The sequence below is a fragment of the Rhinatrema bivittatum genome, chromosome 1, assembly GCF_901001135.1.
Source record: "Rhinatrema bivittatum chromosome 1, aRhiBiv1.1, whole genome shotgun sequence".
NCBI lineage: Eukaryota > Metazoa > Chordata > Amphibia > Gymnophiona > Rhinatrematidae > Rhinatrema > Rhinatrema bivittatum.
Genome location: NC_042615.1, coordinates 138,003,002 through 138,030,321, shown reverse-complemented (window position 1 = coordinate 138,030,321; position 27,320 = coordinate 138,003,002). Strand labels below are relative to the sequence as shown.

At 44.0% G+C, this 27,320-nt stretch overlaps 1 protein-coding gene across 7 annotated transcripts in view; it reads right to left on the bottom strand.

Moving 5' to 3' along the window:
- Positions 1–23,721, bottom strand: part of CLOCK (clock circadian regulator) — a 430,837-nt gene extending 407,116 nt beyond the window's left edge. For all 7 annotated transcript variants that reach the window (XM_029587462.1, XM_029587474.1, XM_029587432.1 and 4 more), the window contains exon 1: positions 23,602–23,721. The gene's annotated coding sequence lies outside the window, so the exon portion shown is untranslated. The remainder of the gene's footprint in view (positions 1–23,601) is intronic.
- Positions 23,722–27,320: the final 3,599 nt, after the last annotated feature.

Genomic DNA, 27,320 nt, shown 5'->3' with positions numbered 1-27,320 from the left:
AGAGTGTCCCTTCCGCTCGCTCTCCCTACTCCCCTGGCCACTTTGCCCTCTAAGGGCCCAACTCCTCCACCTGCCAGTATCTCTCCCCTCCACCTCTAGGTTCAACCCCTTCCACTCTATTGCCAGTCCCAGAGTTTGACCCCATTCTCAGTACTGCCCCTCACACAGGCTCCCTCTGTCCCTCCCTCTCTCATACACATGCTCTCTCTCTAATATACATACACACACCCTCATACAGGCTCCCTCACTCTCTCGCACACACACACACATCCCCTCATGCAGGGCCCTCTTTCTTGCATACACACCCACACAAGCTCCCTTTCTCTCTCATACATAAATCCTCACACAGGCTACCTATATCTCTCTCTCACACACACATAATCCATTCACACAGGCTAGCACCCTCATACACACGAGCTCCCAATCTCTCTCACACATACACACTCTTTCACGATCTCCTCATATAGGCTCCCTCTCTCAAAAACCCAAACTCAAGCATCCCCCCTTATCTCCCATGCTCACACCCTCCTGCTCTCTCACACCCTCCCCTCCCCTCATATAGGCTCCCTCTCTCTGAAACCCACACTCAAGTATTCCTCCCGCTCTCTTACCTCCCATGCTGACTCTCACCCTCCCCTCCCCCCATATAGGCTCCCTTTCTCTGAAACCCATACTCAAGCATCCCCCCCCCCCCGCTCTCTCTCTCTCTTTCACCCTCCACTCCCCACCCCCTCTCCTCTGTCACACACACATTATCTCTCACTGGGGCCTTCCATCTTCGCTGCAAGCGGAGCACACTCCATTCGCGAACGGCGCGCTGGGACCTTCATTTTCACCGCAAACGGAGCGCGTCCCGCAGCACACGCGGGATGCACTCCGTTCACGGCATGCCGGGGTCTCTTCTGCTATTTTCTGCACAGAATGTGGCAATTCTGTGCTGCGCAGTAGTGCAGAATTCCCCCAGGATTAACATATAATATCATGATAGTGTGACCAGTAGCCAGTTTGATATAGTCACCATACAAGTTTTTTTTTTATTTTGGGGTTGGGTTTTTTGGGGGGGGGTTTCACACACACAACCCGGACTCCTACATGAACAGCATCTGCCTGGATGACAAAATGGTATAATACCACTGATCCCACTACACTATCAGATTTTGTCTGTCCATCTAGGCAGTAGTAAGATGTGAATGTGTGGATGGAGGACCAGTTACTGCTTCACAGATGTCTTCAATAAGTACATTTTCTAGATGTGCTAAAAAAGATGCCATCGCTTTGACCTGGTGCACCTTTATAGATGGGACAGCCTAGGAGCCCGAGCAAAGTCGCACCATTTTTTCGACTCGCTGATGCTACACCCGGGGAGGGGACATCCGACCACAGTCTCAGCAAGAGGCCTGGTCATGGTCCGGCCCGAGACAAATGTAGCAATAGTTATGCCCATCTGTAATGGACATAACTTTGCCACATTGGCAATATTTGACACCAGGTGGCTTGGGAGCCATCACGGCAGCAAAATTTGAAAAAAGCTGACAAAGTTGAGAGGAAAAAACCCCACGTGCGAACAGCTTGCGGAAAAAAAAGAGACTGAGGATGTACATTCGCGCGGGAAGACGACCGCGCAGCCGCACAGTCAAAGCTCTGTGACTCACTGAGGACATCTCCGCCTACTTCAGTCGCGTGCACGCTCCCAGACAGAATGGCTAATTCAGTCCTGCTATCGACGGGAAACTGGAGTGTATTTTTTGGGGTATGTTATGACTGTATATTGTACAATGCTCGTTATGTATTTACTACAGTAGTATCATAATGTTTCATAAGATGCAAAAGAAATTGTGGAATACCAACTTTTTTTTTTTTACTTTCTCTTTATTAATTTTAACATAATCACAAGCATTAAATGCCATAAAATTTCAGACAGTACTTTACAATAAAGCAGTAAGAAACTTTAACAAGAAATATATATTCCACTAAAACCAAATATTTAAATGCTATCCATAAAGCTTCAATCTAAACATATATTCAATGCAATTTCCTCTCTTACTATCTGAATGTACCATGCAATTTGGGAGAGCAAAAAGGTAACATTAAAGGAGCAGAATTACCAAAGAAATTAAATTCTGAAACAGAGAGTGGTGGGTTTATTTAAACTATTCCAGTACTACTAGCAGGAGCTGGTAGGGATTCACTTCTTGAATTAAGGAAAATCTCTAATTGGTCTGGCTCAATAAACTCATACCTATTATTTCCAATACTCAAGGAACATTTACAAGGAAATTTTATCATTATTTTGGCACCCAACTGCCGTGCTCTAGGACATAGTGAAAGAAATTTCTTCCTACGCACTTGCGCTGTTTTCATAATGTCTGGGAAAACCCAGATTTTCCCTCCTAAATAGAGCTTGCTTCTATTTCTATAGAAAGTCTTTAGTATCATGTCTCTTTCCTCAGAATTTGCAAATTTCACTAGAAGTATTCCTCTTTCCTCAATTTGCTCTTCTTGAGTTGTCTCAAGAAATCCCATCAGATCTTCCAATGGTGAAGATGTCTCTGGGGGCCTACTCCGATCTTCATTGTCCCCTGTTCCTCCACCATTTTTCTTTTTCTGAGGCCCAGTTATAAAATAGGCCTTTTGAATTTTCGGTACTTCTCCACTAGGAATAGACAGTGATTCCTCAAAGAATTTCTTTAGCTGCTCTTTAGGTGAAATTAGTTTGCATTTAGGAAAATTAATTAATCTTAGATTGTTATATCTAAGATTATTTTCCAAGAATTCCATTCTTTTCTCTAGTCTAGAGTCTCCTTGAATTAATTCTGTTTGTATCTGCTGAATTTGATGTATTTGTTGATCCATTTCTTGTATTTTTGTTGTATTAGATAAAACAATAGGATTTACTACATTAAACTGATCTTGAAATCCTTTTACCATCACTGTTAATGAAACAATTGCTTTCTCAAGAGTAGCTATACCAGTCCATAATGAATCTAACGTTACATTATCAGGCTTGTTTAGCAGCTTAGACTCAATAGAGGTTACCGGAATATCCTGCAATGTTTGTCCCAATCCCTCCAGATCCATCTGTCTCCTTCCAGGGCAGTGTTCCCCGACAAAAAACTGCCTGCACCGCTCACAATGCCGATGCTCAATTCTCTCAGGGCGGCCAAGGTCCTCTCACCCTAAGAGTGCCCAGTTGCGCCTGCTGAAAAACCCGCCTCAAGCGTTTTCTCCATTTGCTGCAACTCTGGCAGCAAAGGGTCCACCGGTTCCAGCGCATCTCCACGGGCAGGATGGGAAGGGGTAACTGGAGCACCGGGGCTTAGAGATGGTTCGTCGTTAGACACCGAAGCCCGCTCCAACTCCTGTGTCACAGCCGACTCTCCCGGCGACACCCCCACCGTGCCAAAGAATTCCTGGATCCTCGTCTGAACAGGGGTAGGTCCAAGGGGGGTTGAGGTTCCCTCCCTTATTTTCCCCTTTCTTTTCGAATGTGGCATTCTATTCCAGGCAATGCAAAATCCCTGTGAGTTCAGGAGCTCAATTCAGCGAGTCCTCTCTCTACCGTGACTGCAGGTTTCAGCAGTGCTGGGCTCCTCTGCTCTCAGAATACCAACTTTAAATAAGTTTTACGGATAACATTTGGCTTATCAAGGTGACCTTCACTAGAGGAAAACTAACCAAAACTGAAAATGTCTTCTTGTCTAAAGATTACTATTAAATAATTTGAACAGGAAATCAAATATGAATACAGTATCTAGAAGTACATGAAGTTGCAACAATGGAATACAAAACAGAGAGGTGTTCAGCAAAGAATGTTACAGAAGACAAATACTGAAAAGTTCTTTAATAGCATACAATAAGATAAGCCATTAATCAACTTACTATCCTAGTCTTGTCAGAGAGCTTTGGAATCGGAGTGGTGCCAGAAGGACCTAAACCAGTTGGAATGCCTGCATGCTCACCAGCTAATTTATAAGAACCAGAATATAACAAAACGAATATATATATATATATATATATATATATATATATATATATATATATATATATATATATATATATATATATATGAAAATTAGTAGACCTCCAAAATACTTAATAGCATTAACAGATACAAATATTCAAAAGGTGCTAAAATCTTGAAAATAAGAGGCCACAATTTCCATCATCAAACTTGGGCAAGAGTTCTAAAATATAAAAGGAATGACTGAGAATCTACCAGCCTATGTAGAGAAAAAAAAATGTACAGAACAAGAGAAAAAACTATTTAAGAAGTCTGATCAGTAAACAGAGAAAAGCAAGTGGCCAATGCACAAATACAGCAGCAAATAAAGAGTTACTTCAACAACCACATATACTGTAGATCAAAACTTAAAACATTATTAGCTAAAGAGAGGTGAATCTAAACCTAAAGGTAGAGAGACTGACAACTGCAGCACAGGACAGTAAAGGTTCGGAACAAACATAGAAAACTGGAAAAACAGCCAAATGCAGATAATGTAGTACAAACTGGAGACTGTAAAATGGGAAACTAACACCAAAAGGAAGCTCTGGTTGGCACAATGCAAGTATTAACAAGAGTACTAGCAGGGCCAGTGGAAGCATTAGGCAAACTAGGCCTGGGCCTAGGGCGCCAAGCATTAGTGTGACGCCGAGCAGTGGTATACCGAGGGGAGGTCAGGGGAAGCCAATGCCCTCAAGTGCAGGGCCATAGGGGGGGCGCTGATGACCGACATGGAGGCTCATGCAGCCATCGGTGGACCTCTTCCCATTGGGGGCTGAGCAGTAAACTACTACTGTGCTGTGTGCTGGACACACACAGCAGGAAGATTGGCAGGGCCATGGTGGAGCTCATGTCACCACGGCCTGAAGAAAAAAGTCACGTCCAAACCTGCAGGTGCTCCTCCTCCTTCCTGTCCGCGCGGCCCCAGAAGAAAAATGTTGCCGGAGCCACAGGCAGGAAGGAGGAGGAGCATCAGCCACATACAGAAGAAGAGCAGCGTTTATGGTTCTCCGCGAATCCCAAATTGCAGCAAGATGAGAAGAAGAGGCCCGATAGCAGGGCCGCCGCCACAGATCCCACATTGCAGGCAGCCCGAGAAGATCAGGGCCACTGCAGAGCCCATCCTGCAGCGACCCGTGAGGAGGAGGCCCAGAGGCAAGAGAGAGGCTGAGGGCCTGTAGAGTGTGAGTGTGTGTGTGAGAGAGAGAGTGAGTTGTATGTGTGTGTGTGAGAGAGAGTGAGTTGTGTGTGTGTGTGAGAGAGAGTGAGTTGTGTGTGTGTGTGTGAGAGAGTGAGTTGTGTGTGTGAGAGAGTGAGTTGAGAGACTGTGTGAGTGAGTTGAGTGTGAGAGAGTTGAGTGTGTGTGAGAGAGAGTGAGTTGAGAGACTGTGTGTGTGTGTGTGAGTTGAGAGACTGTGTGTGTGAGTGACTGTGTGTGTGACTGTGTGAGTGAGTTGAGAGACTGTGTATGAGAGAGTTGAGAGACTGTGTGAGAGAACATGAGTTGAGACTGTATGTGTGAGAGTGTGTGAGAGTTGAGAGACTGCGTGTGTGACAGTGAGTTGAGACTGTGAGTGTGTGAGAGAGTGAGTTGAGAGACTGTGTGCGTGTGAGAGAGTGAGTTGAGAGACTGTGTGCGTGTGAGAGAGAGATGAGAGACTGTGTGTGTGTGCGCGTATGAGAGAGTGAGTTGAGAGACTATTTGAGTAGGGTAAAACACACACCCGTGTGGGTTGTTTTATGTAGGGAAGACATCGAGGAAAATAAGAATACGGATTCAGGAACATTGTAGTAGACTTCGGAATGAAGTAGAAACTGTCCCATTAGTAAAGTATTGGCGGGAACATAAACATACAGTGGAAGATCTTCGTTTTTTTGTTATTCAAGAAGTAAAAAGTAGACGTGGGGGAAATCTAAATAAGATTTTGATGAGAGCGGAGCAGAGATGGATTTTCTCTTTAGGTACTTTATGGCCAAATGGGCTAAATGATAAAATCGATTGGGCTGTTTGTTTTTAAATGTTTCTCTGGCGTGGGTGAATGGATAGTCTCTTTAAATTGTTTGGAGGCGGTTTAATGAGAAGGTAGGAGTGGTTTAGTCCTGAATAGTTTAAAAAAAGGTTGAAAGGGAGGAGTTGGTTTACCCTCCGGATTCGGTTTGATGTCGGCGTTCAGAAGTGGCAGTGGGAGCCGGTATTAGAGTTTAACGTGGTAAGTCTCCTTTGATTTTTTTCTGCAATTTCTTGGCATTAAGAAATGTCTTATTATGGGGAAATTATAGGATGGGACTTTTATGAAAATGTTTAAGAGATGTTATTCTGATTTGATTCGCTATAGGTAATACATAAAGAATGGTAACGCCATTTGGGGAAAATGGCGCTTTTGTGAGAACTCGTTTGATATGTGCTGAGGATTAAGAGTCGGGGGACATATCTGTTCTTATACCTCTATGGGACGTATAGGTAAATATGTGAAAGTGTTGTGTCAAAGTGAAATTCTGTATCTAAAGTTGTGGTGGCATATTTATTTACTTAAATGTTCAAAACTGATGGAGAAAGGAAAATTATGTTTCTTACCTGATAATTTTCGTTCCTGTAGTACCAAGGATCAGTCCAGACTGCTGGGTTATGCCTCCCCTCCAGCAGATGGAGTCAGAGAGAAAACTGAAAGCACCTCCCAGATATACTGGTGTGCCACCTGCTATCCTTCAGTATAAAGTATAACAAAGCAGAAGATAGGAAAAACCAAATCCTCCGCCAACTTAGCCACTAAGGAAAAACATGGCAACTGTCTAGATCAAGTAGTAAAACTCACCCATGCCAAAAACCTGGCAAACATCAACGTAACTTCAAAAAGGCACCACCCTCTAAAAGCAAAGAAAAAGGGATAGGTACCTACCTTGTTGAAATATCGAAAAGCTATGTATAGAAACTGGTTATTGGAGCGGACTCTCCTGACACTCAACATCGGGCGGGCGTCTGGACTGATCCTTGGTACTACAGGAACGAAAATTATCAGGTAAGAAACATAATTTTCCTTTCCCTGTACGTACCAGGATCAGTCCAGACTGCTGGGATGTACCCAAGCCGCCTTAATTGGGGTGGGACCCAGAGAGTCCCGCTCGAATGACACTGCTGCCAAAAGGATCAGCTGATGCTCCCCTAACATCAATCCGATAATGACGAGCGAAGGTATGCAACGACTTCCACGTGGCTGCTCTGCAAATCTCCTGGCTAGAAACTAAACGACTTTCTGCCCAGGAAGTTGCTTGAGAACGCAGTGAGTGTGCCTTAAGCCCCTCAGGAACAGACTTACCACAGCCAATGTACGTGGATGCGATCGAACTTTTCAACCAACGAGCAATAGTTGCTTTTGATGCCTGTAGGCCCTTCTTGGGCCCCTGCCATAGGACAAACAAAGGATCCGACCGTCTGAATGCATTAGTGACCTCCAAATATCGCATGATCACTCGCCGCACATCTAGACGCTTCAAATCAGAACCGTGCGAAGACTTTAGGTCCGATGCCGAGAAGGAAGGCAATTCCACCGTCTGATGAACATGAAAAGCCGATACCACCTTCGGCAAGAACGAAGGAACCGTACGCAGAGACACGCCGGCATCCGAAATACGTAAGAACGCTTCCCTACAATACGTAAGAACGGTTCCCTACAAGAAAGTGCCTGAAGCTCCGACACCCGATGGGCTGTCGCAATGGCCACTAGGAACACAGTCTTGAGCGTGAGAGGGGCCGAGTTGAGACCTTTGAGCACCAAAGTCAAATTCCAAGAAGGACAAGGGGTCTAAATGGGGGACGCAAGGTCCGAACGCCACGCAAAAATCGAGCTACATCCGGGTAGCACGCGAGAGAGAATCCGTTTACCTTACCCCTCAAACACCCCAGGGCCGCTACCTGAACCCTCAGAGAGCTGTACGCCAAACCCTTTTTCAAGCCCGCCTGCAGGAACGTAAGGATATTCCCTACCGAGGCCCGGCGCGGTGGAACTTTAGCTGCCGCGCACCAGGCGTCAAACACTTTCCACACTCTGGCGTAGGCTAGCGTGGTGGAGGGCCTTCTCGCCCGCAGTAGGGTGGAAATGACAGGCTCTGAATATCCTTTCCTCCTCAACTGCTTCCTTTCATAAGCCAAGCCGCCAGACAGAAGCGGGCCGCCCGCTCGAAAAATACGGGTCCCTGGCGAAGCAGGCCCTGAAGATGACCCAACCTTAAGGGTCCGTCCCGCGCCAGGTTGACTAGATCCGCGAACCACGGTCTTCTTGGCCACTCCGGGGCCAAAAGAATCACTGGCCCGCGATGGGATTCTATGCGTCTTAACACTTTGCCTATTAGAGGCCACGGGGGAAACACATAGAGGAGGATGTGACGAGGCCATGGAAGCACCAGGGCATCTACCCCCTCCGAACCGCGTTCTCGCCTTCGACTGAAGAAACGCGCTGCCTGTGCATTTTGCCGAGTCGCCATCAGGTCCAGACGCGGAATTCCCCATCGCCGGGTGATGAGACTCATTGCCTCGGCCGAGAGCTCCCACTCTCCGGGATCCAAGTATTGACGACTTAGATAATCCGCTTGTACGTTGTTGACGCCCGCTATGTGGGTGGCCGCTATGCGGGAGAGATGACGTTCCGCCCCGGACATTAACAACTACGCTTCATCCGCTACCGGCCGACTTCTCGTGCCGCCTTGGCGATTTATCTACGCTACTGTGGATGCGTTGTCTGACAGAACTCGCACTGCCCGCCCTTGTACCAACGGGAGAAGTTGGCGCAAGGCGAGACGTACCGCCCTGGCAATAAATTGTCTGGGATCAACCACCAAGCTAAGCTGGAACGAGCCAGCTCCAGCAGCGGCAATTGGGCGCCGTAATCTCCTGATTTCTGGTCCCAACGGGAGAGGAGAGCGCGCTGTAAAGGACGTATATGAGCAAATGCCCACGGCACCATCTCCAGAGTAGACACCATATGACCAATGACTTGTAAATAATCCCAGGCCGTGGGCAACGGGAGATCTAGTAAGGCCTGCACCTGAAACATCAGGTTCTCTAGTCTCCGCTGAGTGAGGAATACCTTGCCTTCCAAGGTATCGAAACGCGCCCCCAAAAATTCCAACTGTTGACTCGGGACCAACTGGCTCTTCGCAAAGTGGACCACCCAACCTAGCGATTGAAGTTGCTGCACCACCGACTGGACTGCCCGCTTGCACGCCTCCTGCGACTTCGCCCGGATTAGCCAATCGTCCAACTAGGGATGCACCAGAATTCCGTGGCGTCGCAGATAAGCTGCGACAACTATGAGAACCTTGGTGAATACCCTCGGGGCTGTTGCTAGCCCAAACAGAAGGGCGCAAAAACTGGAAGTGCTCTCCCAATACTGTGAATCTTAGGTACCTCTGGTGACGTTCCCTGATCCCGATATGAAGATACGCCTCGGCTAGATCCAAAGAAGCCAAAATTCTCCCTTGTGGACAGCCGCAATAACAGATCTGAGCGTCTCCATACGAAATCAGGGAACGCGCAAGGCCTCATTCACTCTTTTCAAATCCAAAATTGGGCGAAACGTACCTTCCTTCTTCGGGACCACGAAGGAAATGGAATACCTGCCTGTTCTGGTCTCCTCCGGAGGAACAGGCAATATTGCTCCCAGAGCCCGTAACCTGTGTACCATGTGGGCGATAATCTGCCTCTTTTCCTGAGACCCGCAGGGGGAGATCATAAAAAGATCCCGGAGGGGACGAGCAAACTCCAACTCATAGCCGTAGCGAACGACGTCGAGGACCCACTGATCCGATGTGACCTTGACCCATTCCTCCCAAAACAGGGACAACCGACCTCCGATGCGGGGAAGGGAGGAATGGGCCTGCGCGCCTTCATTGCGAAGGCTTTCCGGCGGGTAAGTTCTGCAAGGATCCCAGACGCTGTGGACGTCTGCCTCGAAAGGAAGGAGACCAAGGCTGAGACCTGGGGACCTGCTGTTTCTGTGGGAAAGGGGCCCCCCTTCCCATGCGAAACCAGCGTTGGCCCCGAAATCGGGACCGTACATTTCCAAAAGAATGAAAAGAACGGGGCTTGTCCTCCGGTAACTTGTACACCTTGTTGTCCCCCAAGTCTTTGATGAGCTGATCCAGCTCCTCACCAAACAATAATTTTCCCTTGAAGGGAAAAGAGGCGAGGCGCGATTTTGATGAGGCATCCGCCGACCAACGCCTAAGCCACAGCAAACGCCGAGCAGCGACCGCCGATGACATGGTGCGGGCCGAGGTTCTCAACAAATCATACAAGGCATCCGCCGTGTAAACAACCGCCGCTTCCACACAGTTGGCCTGCTCAGCCTCGGCTGGTGGGAGCTCCTGTGTGGTAAGCAATTGTTGAACCCAGCGGAGAGTAGCGCGCTGAACCATACTGCTACATGCCGCTGCTCGGACCCCTAAGGCCGCTATCTCAAAAATGCGCTTTAACAGAACCTCTAACTTTCGGTCTTGGAGATCCTTCAAGGCTACCCCTCCCGTGACAGGAATGGTAGTATGCTTAACCACAGCAGTCACTGCCGAATCCACGGAAGGGACCTTAAAAATATCCAAAGAATCCGCTGGCAGGGGATACAACTTATTCATTGCCCTGCTTACACGCAGGGATGCCTCCGGCACTTCCCATTCTTTGGACACGATCTGTAAGACCTTGGCATGTAAAGGAAAAGTCTGCGGGGGGGCCCTTAGACCTGCCATAGCTATGTCCCCTGTGGAAGTGTCAGTGTCCTGCTGCGGCGCTGGGATTTCTAACTCCTTCAAAACATGAAGGATTAAAAAGTTAAGTTCATCTTTGCCAAAGAGGCGCAGAATCTGGGGGTCATCGCCTTTGAGCGCTCCCTGAGCGTCAGAGACCTCTGTCCCTGTGCCATCCGGAGACCCCTGGGTAAAATCCGGAGCTCCCGGACCTCCCTTTCCCCCTAGGGAATAAATTCTAGCAGCATCCGAACCCCCCACTTTGTCCTGAGACCCAGACCGGCCTTGCTCAGGGGAACTCTGGGGACCGTAGGGGGAGGGGGTTCATCCGGCTCCCAGCCTGCCTCCGCGTCTAAAAACGCCTGATGCATTAACAAGACAAATTGGGAAGAAAAAGGCACTTTCCTTTTGTTGGATCCCCCCGCGGGCTGGTCCCGAGGGGGAGGGGCTCGAGGAGCCTCCAAATCCGACTCACGGCACGGGCTTAGGGCAGGAGGAGAGTTAAAAGAAAAATCCTCCTCCTCCGATGCCGAATCAGCAGGCTGCCGCGCGGTCAAAATGGCCGCCGGCTCCCTAACAGTGGGAGGCGGGGCTAAGGACCGCGCGGCTGCCAGCCTGCCTAATCGCTCCGAGGAAGGACGAGAAGCCGTGCTGTGGGCTGCGCTCGGCCCCCGGGAGGGTCCCTCGCCCCCGGGAATGCAGTGGGAGCAGAGACCCTCCCTGGAGAGTCGCGCCCCCGTCTTGCCACAGGCCGTGCAGGCCGAAGATCGGGGCATCCTGAAGCTGCAGAAAAGGGCGCCCAAAAGTAAGTAGCTGGGTCTGGGAGCAGTAAATTCGCGCCAAAAAAGCTGTCGCTGCGACTGGCAAATTCGCTGGGTGAAGAAACCTCACCCCCTCCGGAGTCCCCGGTCAGCGCGGCAGGCTAGGGCTACAACGGACCGCAGCCTGTTTCCAACAGGGCTTACGGGTCCTTAATCTTTAATTCTAAATTTAATTAACTTTTTTTTTTTTTTTTACAAATAAACAAGGCCCTCTTCAGGTTAAAACACCTGGAATGAAGCAGAGATAGATGGGGGAGGGTGACCGGACCACTGGTAGGCTTTCCCCCGGACCAAAAGGGACACAACACCGGGAAAAAGAATGAGAGCAATGCTCTCACAGCCTGCCTCTATGCTGCAGTGAATAACACGCTGCGCTGAACCAGAAAAAGGGACAAGAAACGAAATAAACCAAAACTCTTTTTTTTTTTTTTTTTTGTAAACTAGTTAGAGAACCAACTAATTGATCTAGACAGTATAACTAACAAGTAATAATTAGTAAATGACACCTGAAAGATTTTTTGTCAGGATAGACAGGACCGCAGGTTATGTCTCTCAATCTGCTGGAGTCAGAGGAAATACTGAAGGATAGCAGGTGGCACACCAGTATATCTGGGAGGTGCTTTCAGTTTTCTCTCTGACTCCATCTGCTGGAGGGGAGGCATAACCCAGCAGTCTGGACTGATCCTGGTACGTACAGGGAATGTTTATTATTGTAGATGTTATTTACACAGGAATATTGAACCAATGAATAAGATGAAAATATATAAGCAGCAGGAAATTCTTTAAAAAATTCTCCTGAAGAAGCCTGAGGAAGGCAAAACATGTTGAGAAGATCAAAAGAGGAAGAAAAGAAATTGAAAGAATTTTGCCATGAGAATGTGCAAGATTTATGAAATTGAATTTTTCTCTGCTTGTAATTTAATCTGAAAGTTTGCAATGTAAAAGAAAATTTTGAGTTCTATGTAAGAATTTAATTCAGAAATGAAGATGTTTTTAGAAGTATGGGAAATGTGTGAGGGAGTGTAGTGAGAGTGGTATGAATGAGTGATTAAGTGGTATATTTGAGTTTGAGGTGGATATTCCTTGTGGGAGTTTTTTTAAAAAGTGGTTTTTCTGGAATTTTTCCATTTTGAATATTAATAAAGTTTGGAATAATATATATATATGTCACTATTTGTTTTTGGATATTTGTAGTTTGGTGATATATGATTAAATGCCAAAATAGTTCTATCTGTTCAGATCAACTATACGGCAGCACCAAGCTCCCTAAAAAAGGAGGGGTAGTCAAGCAACATTCAGTGATTGCAATGGTTTGATACTTTATGGATATTTTCAGGGGGTGAAAGTACACTTTCTATCATGGGCTTCAGGTTGACTTGGCTACACTTTCTAGCTAAAGGCCACCAAGCTTGTACAGCTAGCAGTTAGAAGATAGCCCTAGCTCAGTGGTATTCTCTCCCAGCCCTCAAGGGCCACAAATACAATGGGTTTTCAGGATATCCCTAACGAATATGCATCAGATAGATTTGCATACAATAGAGGCAGTGTGCATGGAAGTCTCTCTCATGTAAATTCATTAAGGATATCCTGAAAACACGGCCCTCAAAGATTGGGAGCAGGGGCATGAGGGCCTTAACTACCACGATGAGCTGTTACTGTGTGCCACATGACTGCTCTTCTGCTACAGAGAGTCAAATTTTAATTGCTAGGAATAATTATTTTATTCTAATATTCACAAATTCAAATAAATTCTCACAATACATTAAATAGGTAAAAGCATGGAAGGTTTCCACAAAAAAACAGAAAAGGAAAAAAATATAAATAAAACAAGTATAGAATTGCATGAAGAATGTGTTTATGTCTCCATGGTCTGCATGTATGTGTATCTTGCAGTTACTCAGGGGAGAGGAAAGGAGGAACAGATGGTTATGGAAGTGGGGTGAAACAGTTGTGTAGAGTGTGTGAATGTAAAAACAGCACAGGGCCTGAAGCAGAATCTGGTTCTGCCTCTGTAGGCTGAAACACCACCAATAATGGACTTTGCCGCTAGTTTCACCACTTCTTCAGTTGGCAGAGCTTGAGAGACCAATGAAAGGAGGAAGGACATCAAAGGTTCCACAATGTCTATCACGTTCAAAAAAGTGTTATTGTACTAAGGCAAGCGAAATAGGTTTAAAATGTCAGCATCAAGCCAAACTGTTTATATCAACATCAGGGGTCCCCCGACTATGCCATGTTTCTTGAAGACTGCGTCAGAAGGGAGCCTAACAAAATAATAAATAACAAAATCCTTGGTGAGGAGTCCTTATCTCAAAAGAGATTGAGCAGGATGGAAGTGGTCCAGAGAAGGGCTACCAGAAAACCTATAAGGAGAAACTGAAGGATATGAATATGTATTCCCTGGAAGAGAGGAGGCGCAGGGGTGAAATGATACAGACCTTCAGATATCTAAAAGGTTTTAAATGATGTGCAAACGTCAAATCTTTTCCACTGCAAAGAAATTAGTAGAACTAGGGGTCACGAAATGAAACTCCAAGGAGGACGCCAAAGAAAATATTTCTTCATGGAGAGGGTGATAGAAGCCTGAAGTGCCCTTCCAGAGGAGGTGGTGAAAACCAAAACAGTGAAGGAATTCAAAAGGGCATGGGATAAATACTGTGGAACCCTAAAGGCTAAAGGATAGAACTGAAGAAAAGACTGCATGCAGTAACTAGATGGTGCGTTAGTTATTTCCCTTAACCAATAAGCCTGGACACTGAAGATGCATTATTCCATCGCTACTCTCTGCTTCAACGGCAGGGAGAAAAGGGGAATTGGATTTGTTTAGCCACAGAGGGACCAACTTTTATGGCCTGGGGAAACAAGTATGGGGGTAACTTGCTGTTGCGGCAGTTACTATCCTTAAATAACAAGACCGTTACTGTAATAACTCAAACATTGCTCTCTGCTTCAACAGCAAGGCATAACAGGGAACTGGATTCAACAGCAATTAACAAGGGCTAGTGTGGGAAATGTGTAACAGGGAACTGGATTCAAACAGCAACCAATGAGGACCCTGACATTTATGGTCTGGAAAACATAAGCATGGGGTAACATACACGGCATAGGCTTAATCGGCAGACTAGATGGACCATTTGATCCTTTTCTGCTGTTAATTCTATGTTTCTATATGTCTATTGTTGATGATTTATGAGGAATGTGATATTTTTGTTTTCAATTGTTGCACTGCAGTTTCCAGTTCAATTTGTATCTGCATGTTTGTGTTTATACTTTATGGTCTCTTTATTTTGTATTTGGCAAGGTCTGTCTGTGTTTTGCATGTGTGACTTAGGTGAAGTACTCTGCTAGCATGTAGTTTCTCTATAGGGACCTACTTCAGTATTGGTGTTTTAGGACCCACTGTAATATTTGCAGTACTGCCTTTTCATAAATAGGACTGTTACTGTTTGAGTCTGGCAGTTAGGGTGTTATGGTATGGCAGGTTTCCTATAGGTCCCATGTACAATTTTTTGCAGGATTTCTTTTTTAATACAATGTTCCTGGTAGTGGAGGAAGTTTATGTTGCTATTGAGATGACATCAGAATTTGATTATTATTATGGTAAGGTGGTATTATTATTATGGTAAGGGGAAATGCCCTTGTCCTGCTCTGCACCCTTTGTTGGGGGAGTTTCTATGAATGTAGGGTATTGTAGAACAAAGTGCAGCTTTTATATTGGCATTCTGTCCCACTCCTATATAGAAAGGTTTTCATTAAATAATGCTGTTGAATTATTTTGGTGGTAGTTCTCTTAGATGGCTGATACTGGACAGGGGTTTTTCTTCCTTAGAAGGTTCTTCTATCTAGAGATACCACTGACATACATGCCCAGCACTTTGTGACAAATGGTGCAAAATGTTTATAGCGGTTCTTTTTGCTTTAGGAGTGAGGGTGTCCTATCTCTGCATGTATGGAATTTGCTAACAGGCAGGTGTGGAGAGAGCCACTGGACCCCTGCCAAGATCGAACAGGGTGGTTTCCCTGTCACAGATGATTTTCTTAAAAAACAAATAAACAAACAAATAAATAAATAAATAAATAGAAATACCATCTTGGGGAGGAATGTAAGCACAAAACCTCTCTCCATGTCTCCCTTTTGGTGATATGGGCCTGTCTCAAACATATCTTCTTCTTCTTCCCAACCAGTCTCTCACACTCTCTCTGCTCCATGGTCCATCCCAATGAGACTCTCCTCTCTCCCTCCACCTGCCCATCCTGCAAGTCTCTCTCCATCAATCCATTCTCACCAGTCTCTCTCTCTCTCTCTCCTCTACAGTCCATCTCTTCCAGTCTCTATCCTCCTCCATCTGCCCATCCTCAGTCTCTCTCTCCCTCTCTTCCAGTCCATCCCTACCAATCTCCCTCTCCTCCACCAGTCCTTTTCTCTATCTCCCTCCCCTAGTCCATTCCCAAGTTTGTCTGTCTCTCAGTACATTTCTACATCTGTCTCTCTCAACCAGTCCATTTCCACCAGTCTATTTTTCTCTCCCTCCAACAGTCTCTCTCCCTCCACAAGTCCATCTCCCCCAGTCTGAAGAGGAGGCTCGGGTGAGAGTGCCTGTGTGTATGAGAGAGAACATGTGTGTCTGTGAAAGCACATGTGTAAGCGAAAGGGAGTATGTTATGTGGGTGAGAACGAAAAGGAGCATGTGTCTGTGTGAGAGCATGTTTATCTGTGAGAACGTGTGTGTCAGAGAGGGGAGCATGTGTTGGTGAGAGCGTGGTGTAAGAGGGAGTGCACGTGAGCGAGAATGAATATAAGCATGTGTGTATGAGTGAGATGCGAGTCTGTGTAAGTGTGAGCGGGACAATATGAGTGAAGAGAAAGAAGGACCATGTGTGTATGAGAATGAACATGTGTATGCGTGTGTATGAGAGAGGAGAAAGACTAAGTGCCCCCACTCCTATTCCACAGCAATATCTCAGAGCGACTGGAAATCAAAAGTTCCCAGGTATGGAAAGTAGGGAATTTTTTAATCCTTAGTAGTTTTGTTGGCTATTGTCTGATGCTTTGAAATATTTTATTGGTGTTTGGGAAATTAAAAAATAATTTACGAGTTTTTAACTATTGGATGTTCTATATAGCAGTTATTTTGAAATATTTGTTTATATATACAGACGTTTGTGGGAAACATCACATCGTTTACAATAATAACATACACAATTAAAAACTAAAACAAAAATAATACACAATGTTATGTTTAAAAATCATAAAAATACATTTAGAATTCTTAATAAAGCTTTTTAAAAGTACAATAAAATAGGTAACTAAAAAAGTCATTGAGCGAGAGGAATGTCTGTCTGTCTTCAAATATTATGTAAATGCTTGTTGAAAGAGCCAGGTTTTTATGCCCTTCTTAAATGTTCTAATATTTGGTTCAAGTCTTAAATCTTGCAGTAAAGAGTTCCATAACTGTGGTCCTGCAACTGATATAGCTCTTTGTCTTACTGTGTTCAGGTGTGCTGACTTGGGGGAAGGGATAGGTAAGGTCCCATTACTTGCTGATCTTGTATTTCTCTGTGAAGTGTGGAAGTGGAGAGCTGCAGTATTCTCTTTATTAGTATATTTTACTTTACTGATATTTTATATTTCTTGATTGATTTCTATATTCACTAAAGAAGATGCGGGAGAAGGACTGTTGCTGGTTGACAAGACCGTAGAAGGGAATGAGTTTGACATAACTCCCTTTACAGAAAAGTATGTATGGGAAGGGCTAGGAAAACTGAAAGTGGACAAGTCCATGGGGCCGGATGAGATATTTCCCAGGATACTACGAGAACTCAGATGTCCTGGCAGGTCCATTGAAAGACCTGTTCAATAGATCCCTGGAAACGGGAGTGGTGCCGTGAGACTGGAGAAGAGCGGTGGTGGTCCCGCTTCATAAGAGTGGTAGCAGAGAAGAGGCTGGAAACTACAGGCCGGTTAGCCTCATTTCGGTGGGGGGAGAATTAATGGAGAAGCTACTGAAAAAAAGAAAGACAGGATACTGAACTATCTACAATCCGGTAAGTTGCTGGACCCGAGGCAGCATGGATTCACCAGAGGAAGATCCTATTAGACAAATCTGAATGTTTTGAATAGGTGACCAGAGAATTGGATCGAGGAAGAATGCTCAATGTCATTATTTGGATTTCAGCAAAGCTTTTGATTCCTTCCCAAAATAGGAAGCTTGTGAACAAAATGAAAAGCTTCGGAGTGAGCACCAACGTGGTGAAGTGGATTACAAACTGGTTGACTGTTAGGAGAGAGTATGTAATGGTAAATGGAACCTATCCTGAAGAGACAGCCATGTTAAGTGGAATGCCACAGGGATCAGTATTGGGAGCGGTTCTGTTCAATGTAAGCAACATTGTGGAAAGGATAGAAAGTTTGACTATTTGCGGATGATACCAAGATCTGCTACAGAGTGGACACGCAGGAAACAGAGAGAATGAAAAGTGATTTACGAAGGCTTGAAGAGTGGTCGAAGATCTGGTTGCTGGTGGGATTCAATACCAAGAGGTGCAGTCATGCATCTGGGATGTAGTCCAAAAGAGTAGTCTGAGATTGGGGGTGGGGGGGAGAAGGCTGATGTGCACGAACCAAGAGCGGGATGTTGGAGTGATTGTTTTCAGATCACCATAAACTATGTGAGAGGCAATAGCTAAAGCCAAAAGAATGCTGGACTGCACAGAAAGAGAAATAACCAGTAAGAAAAAGGAGGTGGTGACTATAGTTTCACTATGTAAGTTAATATAATTACAATTTTGCTCTTTTACTGCTGTGCTTTGCAATTATATGTATTTCATTTATAACAGGAAGCATTTAATGTTTTCTATACTGTGAATGACTTGTGTGCATATAATTATTTCTTTATTACATTAATAACTTTTCTATATATAGCATATAACTGAAGGTTAAAATGAAAGAAACATGTGGGGGTCTGAAAATTTTTGGAGGTTGAAAAGGGGTCCAGACTCCCAAAAAGGTTGAAAACCCCTGCCCTAGATTTTGAGGGGAAGTGGGCAGGGGCAGTCTCAGGTAAAACTTTCAATATTTCCAATAAATATGTCTTAAACACCTCCACAGTAAGATCAATATGGATGTTGAAAAATTAATAAAAATGTAAGTTTTGTTTCCCTCTTCTCAAGGCTGGATTTTGTCACGTAAAACAAAATTACTCTTTGTCCACGAAGAATTAGAGGTTTGAAATGTCAATGCCTGACCCCACCACGTGAATAACTTATTATAGTCTTCAAACACTACAGCCCAGTCCAAAAATGTGTTTGCTATATCCACCTTGAAGGAACATGACTGCTGAATACATGAAGTAAGGGTAGCCTCAATACATGATACTACCATCCATCAGAAAACATGCAGGAGGGCACTGTTCCCTTTAAGTCCCAGTATGAGGTTAGGGTAGCAACCTGGACCACTGCCTGCCTGCAGAAACATGGAGACAGCCCTCTCTAAACTTGGACTAGGAACCACACCATGCAAAATGGCTAATAACTCAAACCCCACCTAATACAGTCTCAAATTCTTGTACCAGATTGCTTGGAATAAATTCAGTTGTAAATACATATTTCCATTTTTATGTCTAAAGATGAAAAATAGTTGAATTAGCACAAGTGGTGAGGTGAGCAAATGCATATTCTTTTTTTTTTTTTTTTTTTTTTTTTTTTTTAAGGTGAAAAAATTATGAATGTTTATAAAGTCTGTATGAATGGTCAGTATCTAGGGTGGAAGCCTTAATGACTAGTGCTCCTGCTCCTAAGTTAAAAAACTTAGGCTGAATTAATATCATGGGTATGTGTTACTCCATGTCCAACTTGTGCGCATGTACTTTCCTACCCAAATTAAATAGAAAATTGCACAAACTTTAGAAGTTGTGACACTAAATGAACTGGGCATATCTGATGAACACTGGATAAACCTGTTATTTCATGCATGCATTTTGTAGTTGCTTGGCTCTATTCCAAGCACAGCTTGTATATTGAGTTATATTAAGCACTAATTGCATATATTGTTTACTAGATTACAATTGCAAAAGAAAAAAAAAAAAAAACTACAGCAAAAGCTTTTCCATATCCATGCTTCCAGCTCTTCCTCTTATGGGCATTCTATATCACTGCCCATAATAGAAACAAGAGGAATGATGTCAAATCTATCAGTTTCTATGGCAAAGTATGCTCCACTCACTATTCTAAGAATTTATTACTGATCTATGAAAGCAAATGATTCATAGATGTAACACTTTATAGCAGTAGTATAGTCATGGGTGGGCCGTGGCCCAATCACTTTGGGCTCAGGCCCACCCAAACAGAGCTGCTCGACACCGCAGCAGCATGGTGACGACCTATCAGTGGGGATCTCACCTCCCACAGGTACATGAGCAGAACCATGGTGGCTCAATGACATGTCTGCGGGGATCTCACCCTTTGGATGCACATGTGTAGAACCATGGCGGTGCACTGAAGATCTTCCTGTGAGAGTTCCACCCCCTCGCGGGCTGAAGAGGACAATGACATTTGGATGACTTGGTGAAGACTGGCCCGCAAGAGTATCACCTTCAGTAGGCTCTAGACAACTGCAGTGATGTGACAGGCCAAGGGAGGCACGGAGCAAGAATGTCTCACTCCCTCGCCTCCTCTTCCCATCCCTTACCTTTCTATCTGCCTCACTTTGCTTCCCTTTCCTTCCCTTCCTTCTTAGTGAGAAGGAAGAGGAGGAAAAGGGAACAGAGCTAAATATGTGGATGGGAAGGGAGGGAGTTGTGAGAGGGAAGGAAAGAAAAGGGAATGCAGGAGTGAGAGAGAAGGAATTGAAAGGTAGAAGGAATGAGGGGCAAGGAACAAGTTAGGCAGTGAGAGAATGACAGACTGCTGGGGATGGGGGGAGTGAGGGGTGAGCGTGAGACTCATTTCTTGTGTGTGTATGAGAGCACATGGGGGGGCCTGTGTGTGTATGCGGGAGCCTGACAGCAACAACCTGTATGTGTGGGACAGAAAGCATGTGAGAGTGAGAGCATGTGTGTGTGTTTTTGTGGGAGAGAGATGTTAGGTTCCATAGTAAGAGTTACCACCCAGGAAAAGGACCTGGGCATCATAGTGGAAATTTTTTTAAAGCCTCTGTGCAGTATGTGGCGGTCAAAAAAGCAAATCAAATGTTAGGAATTATTAGGCAAGTAGGAGCAAGTCTGTGTGTGCGTAAGGGAGGAAGAGAAGACAGAAGAAAAGATAGGAGGAAAGAAGAAACAAAGAAGAGTGACCCTGGAGAAAGAATTAAGAAAAGAAAGAAGGAAAAGGTGGGGAAAAAAAAGACCCTAGGATTAGAAAAATGGAATGATCAGACAAGGATAAAAAATATTTTTGATGTGTTTAGCAATTTGAATATGCCATCTTTGGAAATATGCATTTCCTTATGTATTTTACTCTTCCTTTAGAGTTCCACTGTTCAGAGTCTAGTTTCTCAGGCTATTTTGGTTTTGTCTGCATGTTTTGGCTTCTAATTTGCAGTCCCTCACTTCTGTATTAGATTGTCTGTGTTTTGCCAGTGTGTGACAGTTAATATTTTATCTGTAGAGATTTATACCAGTCCAGCTTGTTCTCTTTACCCAATAGATGGTGTATTAGTGTTCTGGGGCATTGTGTAATATTTGTATTGCTGCCTTTTATAAATAAGAGTGCTGTTTGATTCCTGAGAGTTAGTGCTGTGACTATAGGGAATGGCAAAGGTTTAGGCATTTTGGGAGTTTTTTTTCTGCAGGAGTCTGTGTTACTTCACAAACAGGCCGATACAGTAAAAAATGCGGGCGAGCGCCCGCTCTCCCGGCGCACACACAGGACACTCTTCTGTGCGCACGATACAGTAAATAAATGTATTTAAATTAGGCCCGGCGGTAGAAAGAGACGCTAGGGACACTAGCGCGTCCCTAGCACCTTTTTTCGGACAGGAGCGGCGGCTGTCAGCAGGTTTGACAGCCAATGCTCAATTTTGCCGGCATCTGTTCTCAAGCCCGCTGACAGCCACGGGTTCGGAAACCGGACGTTGGCTAAATTGAGCGTCCAGTTTTCAACCCGCGGGCCTATTTCAAATTTTTTTTTTTTTTTTTTTACTATTTTAAACTTTTGAGACCTCAGACTTAATATCGCCATGATATTAAGTCGGAGGGTGCACAGAAAAGCAGTTTTTATTGCTTTTCTGTGCACTTTCCCGATGTCCGGAGAAATTAGCGCCTACCTATGGGTAGGCGCTAATTTCTGAAAGTAAAATATGCGGCTTGGCTGCACATTTTACTTACTGAATCGCGCGGGAATACCTAATAGGACCATCAACATGTATTTGCATGTTACGGGCACTATTAGGTTGGGGTGGGGGGGTGGAAGCACGTTTGACACACTAGCTTTACCCCTTATTCAGTAATAGTGGGTAATAGCACGTCCAAAACGCACGTCCAACCCCCCCCCCCCCCCAAACTCAACATGCAAAACAAAACAAAAAAAATTCTGGTATCACTTCAGCAAAACAAAATCTTTCCACTGCCAAACACTTTCAGGCCGATACAGTACGCACTAGCTTTACCCCTTATTCAGTACGGGGTAATAGCGTGTCCAAAACGCGCATACAAATGTCGGCTAACAGTGCGCTCCGTCGGAGCGCAGTGTACTGTATCGGCCTGAAAGGGTTTGGCAGTGGAAAGATTTTGTTTTGCTGAAGTGATACCAGAATTAGAATTTTTTTTGTTTTGTTTTGCATGTTGGATTGTAATGTGAACTATCCTAGTTCTGTACTTGTTCTTATGATTATTGCTTTTTAATTGTAGTTATGGTAATATCTGCCTTTCTAGAAAGAGAATTCATTAAATAATACATTTTATTAAGATTGGGTCTGTTTGTGGTGTTTGCTTTTTATATGATATTCTTGTATATTTATAAACTACAATAACATTAATATAAATTAATGGCATATTTAATGTTGGTAAGTGCTTGAAATAATTTAAAATTTCACTCATGATGTATAACAGCTGTTGCAAACTACTTACAAATTCTGTCATGTGAACTCTAAGGCATTTATGTAAGAGTACAACTACCGTAGTAGGGCTCAGACCTGTATGCCTACTACCCATCCACATTACCTTGTGTCCCCCCACCCAAAAAAAAAAAATCAGTTCTAGCTACACCACTGCCTTATAGTAACCACAGTTAACACTCAGTTTTATACCTATCCACAGTTCATTGCCCCATCGTTAAAGAAAGCCCAATGGAATAGACTGTTCTCTAAAAAAAAAAAAAAAAAGTATAACGTCATCATCAAGTGCAAACCTGGTCCCTATAAAGCATAGGGATAGTTTTGCAGTAATCAATCTCGTGCTATCCAAACTCATCACATTCACGGTAACAGAAAACATGTCCCCCAAATCATAAACATACATGGTAGCCAAGAATTCTCCAGGGTTCAAACTCAAATTCCTTGCTTACAATATTCAATATATTCCCATGGTTTTGGAGATCTCAGTAACAATAATCCCTTTCAATTTTTAACTGCACTTGCTGGAAGCACTTAACTTCTGGAAACACTAACTGCAAAGACTCAGGCGCCTGCCATAAATAAGTCACTGAAAAGGCCACACAGTCTCCCAAATTCTCCAAAACATCCTCAAACTATATAGCTCGGAAAAGAAGACCCGCGAACACCTCAAACCGGGAAGCGGCTTTTTTTTTTTTCTCACAAGAAAGCCTTTCTGCATGGCAGCCGTCTAATGGTCGAAACCAGAGAGAGCTGGAGTTCCCCGGGAACATAGGGAGGAGAGTAGCACAGAGAGCCACAGCAGCTTCCCTCGTGTTTTTATCAGACGGACCGGGCCCGAAGTGAGAGCGCAACCACAGTCAGCAGAGAAGGAAAGTGGGTCAATACGGCCTAGCAAAAGCCGCGCGTGTCTACAATCCTCCGGGACGCGGTAGCACTGCCTCGCTTTGTGACAGCTCTTTACACACCCTCTACCCACTCCGGAGCCTCGCAGCACTTACCGGCCACCCTCTCAACCACCTCCAGAGCGGATAAAGACCCCGGCACAGCCGCCGCCCCCGCGCCCAGGCCTCCGTGCGTACCGCGTCCCCGTCAACTAACACCGCGCATGCGCACCCCTGCCACCCGGTGCACTCACCGCCACCAACAAACCCGAGTATTCTACCGCTCCCTCACCTGAACGGCCAGGAGCATCTGCGCAGGCGCAAACTGGGAGCGCTATGTTGGATGAACTGATGAAATTCACTGCACTTGAAATTAATTTTGCTAAGGTTCTAGAAAAATTCTCAACTACTATTTCGTAATATTTATAGTAACATAGTGAATGTCGGCAGATAAGTTGTAAAAAAGTCTAACCAGTCTGACTAGCTGAGATTTATGCACTTCGGCTAGAAGCAAATGTTAGCTTTCACGTGCAAGCCAACACCAAATCCCCTTCCCCATGACTTTTTCCTGATCTCTTAACCCTTTTCTTACTACTCCATATTCTCCCCAGCACCCCCAAAATATGTTACCGTGATGGCTTCCACCCAGGGCATTTCTGGCCTTACCATCTTCAACTTTTATTTTATTTATTTATTTATTTATTTATTATTTTGTTATACCGAAATTCATGACAGGAATCACATCAATCCGGTTTACATTTAACAATGTGAATAAGGTGGGGGAGTAACATAATAATCAATAATCAATGATTAAACATCTTAAACAATAGTAGGATGTGAGAAAGTTACAATGCAACAGGGTGAAATAACTTGGATTTAGAAAGGGGTGGGACAAATGAACAGGAGAATATTTACAGTGCAGTCAAATTGGGTCGGGATTATAGTTGTGTAGCAAACTGAATCTGAGAGACACAGTTATGAGGCCTAGTAAAGGTATTGGGTATGAGTGTGTGAGCGGAGTTGGGGAATCAGTCCAGGGCTGGGAATGCTTTTTTAAAAAGCCAAGTTTTCAGTCTTTTCCTGAATGTTAGTGTGCAGGGTTCTTGTCTCAGATCTGGAAGGATTGAGTTCCATAGAGGCGGACCTGCTGAGACTGAGAGATTTGTGTAGGTATGTTTTGGCATGAGGTTCAATGTTTATTGTTATGTTATGTTATGTTATGTTCAATGGTTTATTGTTATTGTTCCATGTTCTATGTAAAAAAACCCAGGTCTAACTTCCCAGACCAGGGCAACCTCTTTCGTTACTTGTAAACCGGACTGATTTGTATTGCATACAGGAATTCCGGTATATAAAAATTTAAAATAAATAAATAAATAAATGAGGTACCTGGAGTGCTTTTTTGTAGGATTCCCTGATAGGTCTGACAGATGTATGTTTTTGGAAGGGGATTTGTAGGTCGAATTGGGTGTAATGGTCATCAATGTTACAACGTTATCATTAAATTTTGAACTTATGTACTCTGTTCCAAGTTTCATAACCTTGTTCTATGTAATGCCTTTTGGCAATTTTCATGTTCTGTTTCAATGTAAACCGATGTGATCTTTATTTCATATAGGAACACCGGTATATAAAAATCTAAAAATAAAAATAAATAATAAATAATGGTGTATGGCCTTGTAGATGGTAGTGATGGATTTGTAAATGATTCTGTAATGGATCGGTAACCAATGCAGATCTTTGAGTATAGGGGAGATATGATCGATTTTCCTGGTGTTTGTGAGTATTCTGGCTGCTGTGTTCTGTACCATTTGAAGAGGCTTGGTATATGAAGCCGGGAGGCCTAGTAGAAGTGAGTTGCAATAATCTAGTTTGGAGAAGATTATTGCTTGCAAGATTGTTCTAAAGTCCTGCGCATGGAAAAGAGGCTTTATTCTTTTCAGAATATGTAATTTGTGGAAGCAGTCTTTTGTGGTTTGGTTGATGAATGGTTTGAGGTTAAGACGGTTGTCTAAGATGGCTCCTAGGTCTCTTACGTGCGTGGCTTGTAGGCGGGGTGGTGTCATTAAGTGTGTGTAGTTGTTTTCTGGTGATATAAGTAGGTATTCTGTTTTTGAAGCGTTGAGTACTAAATTTAGATTGGTGAGGAGGAGTTTGATTTCTAGCAGGCAACTTGCTTCTTTTAGGATCAGTACTTATTTCTATTTATGAAATGCTAAACTAGTTACGGCAGTTAAAATACAAAAAAATCCAGATCATCAAAAAGTACAAACACAATAATATTAAAAAACATAAAATAAAACATACAGGAGGATGACATTGAGTACACCATAAACCAAGACAGATGGATTATCCTGATCTTGGCCCTGCCTATAAACTGAAATACTGGGTGACTGGGACACTGGGAAATAACTTTTGTTAATCAATATGAGGTCATGTACCACAAGTCTTGACTTCTAAAGGTATAAGGAACATTTTGAGAAAGGATTAAAAGGTGGTGAATTTTTATTGTGATGTTGCAGGAGTTTTTCACTTTAGAGCTGCAGAGGCCCAGCATCTTTCAGCACTAGATTAGAAAAGGTAGAGCAGGCTAAACTAATTTGGTTGAAAATGCAATTTAATGACACTCCTAGCAAACAATTTGTTCAGGTAATTTGAAACATTTTCAGGCCGATGCAAATTTGTGTACTGAACCTAGCGCACAGGTTAACAAGCGCTTGGTCACACGTTTTGGACATACTAGGCTAACACCCTATGCAATAAGGGGATTAGTGCGTCCAAAATGCATGTCCAAACCAGCGCATAACTAATAGCGCTCATCACATATAAATGCATGTAAATGAGGCTATTAGCTATTACCCCCCCATGCAAAAAATTACCATGTGCCCAACGCGCAGGTTTTAACACAGGCTAGCAGTATTTACAAGTTTGTACAAGATTGAGTAAATTATGAAACTAAACATACCTAAGGGTAAGTTTCACAGAATGGCAGTTATAACCCTTAATAGAAGGCGAAGGGGTAGCCTGCATGGAATAGAATTTGCAACTCTAAAGAGAAGGCATAACAATAACCTGCATGGATCGACAGTTGCAACCCTAAACATCTTGCTGGACAGATTGGATTGGTCATTTAGTTTTTTATCTGCTTTCATTTATTATGTGATTCCATCTTGCCCTATTCCCTGGCTAGCTAGAGCAAGGAGAAACCAGTATAGACCAAGGATTCACATATTGGCTCACAGATTGAATGGAAGAGCTCTTCCACGAAACTTAATAGGTAACAGACTTAAAAGTATTTGAAAAATGTATTTTTTTTTTTTTTACTTAACACACAATTAAGCTGTGGAATTTGTTGCCAGGGGATGTGGTCAAGGCATCATACATAGCTGGGTTTAAAAGGGTTGTGGACAAATTCATGGAAGTCCACAAAAAAATATGATTAAGCTGAATTTGGGAAAGCCACCATTTATCCCTAGGATTGAGCAACATGAAATTAATCTTCTCTTTAGGATCTGTCAGGTTCTTCCTAGTGACCAGGATTGGTCAGTGTCAATGTTAGAGACAGGATGCTGGGCTGAATAGACCTTTGCTCTGAACCAGCATGGCACATCTTATGCTCATCATTCTTGTCTATGTTGAGGACCCAAAACCTTTTGCTCCCCTGAAAATTTAGAAGACAACCAGGACTCTAGAGGGCCAGACTGATTTAGCCAAACTTCAGAAGGCTAGGAGGACTCCCAACAGAATATTCTTGAAACTAATCAACTCCGCCCCTCCAAGTGAATTAAAATACAAATGCATCCGCTGAACAACTCCATGAGTCTCAATATTTCATT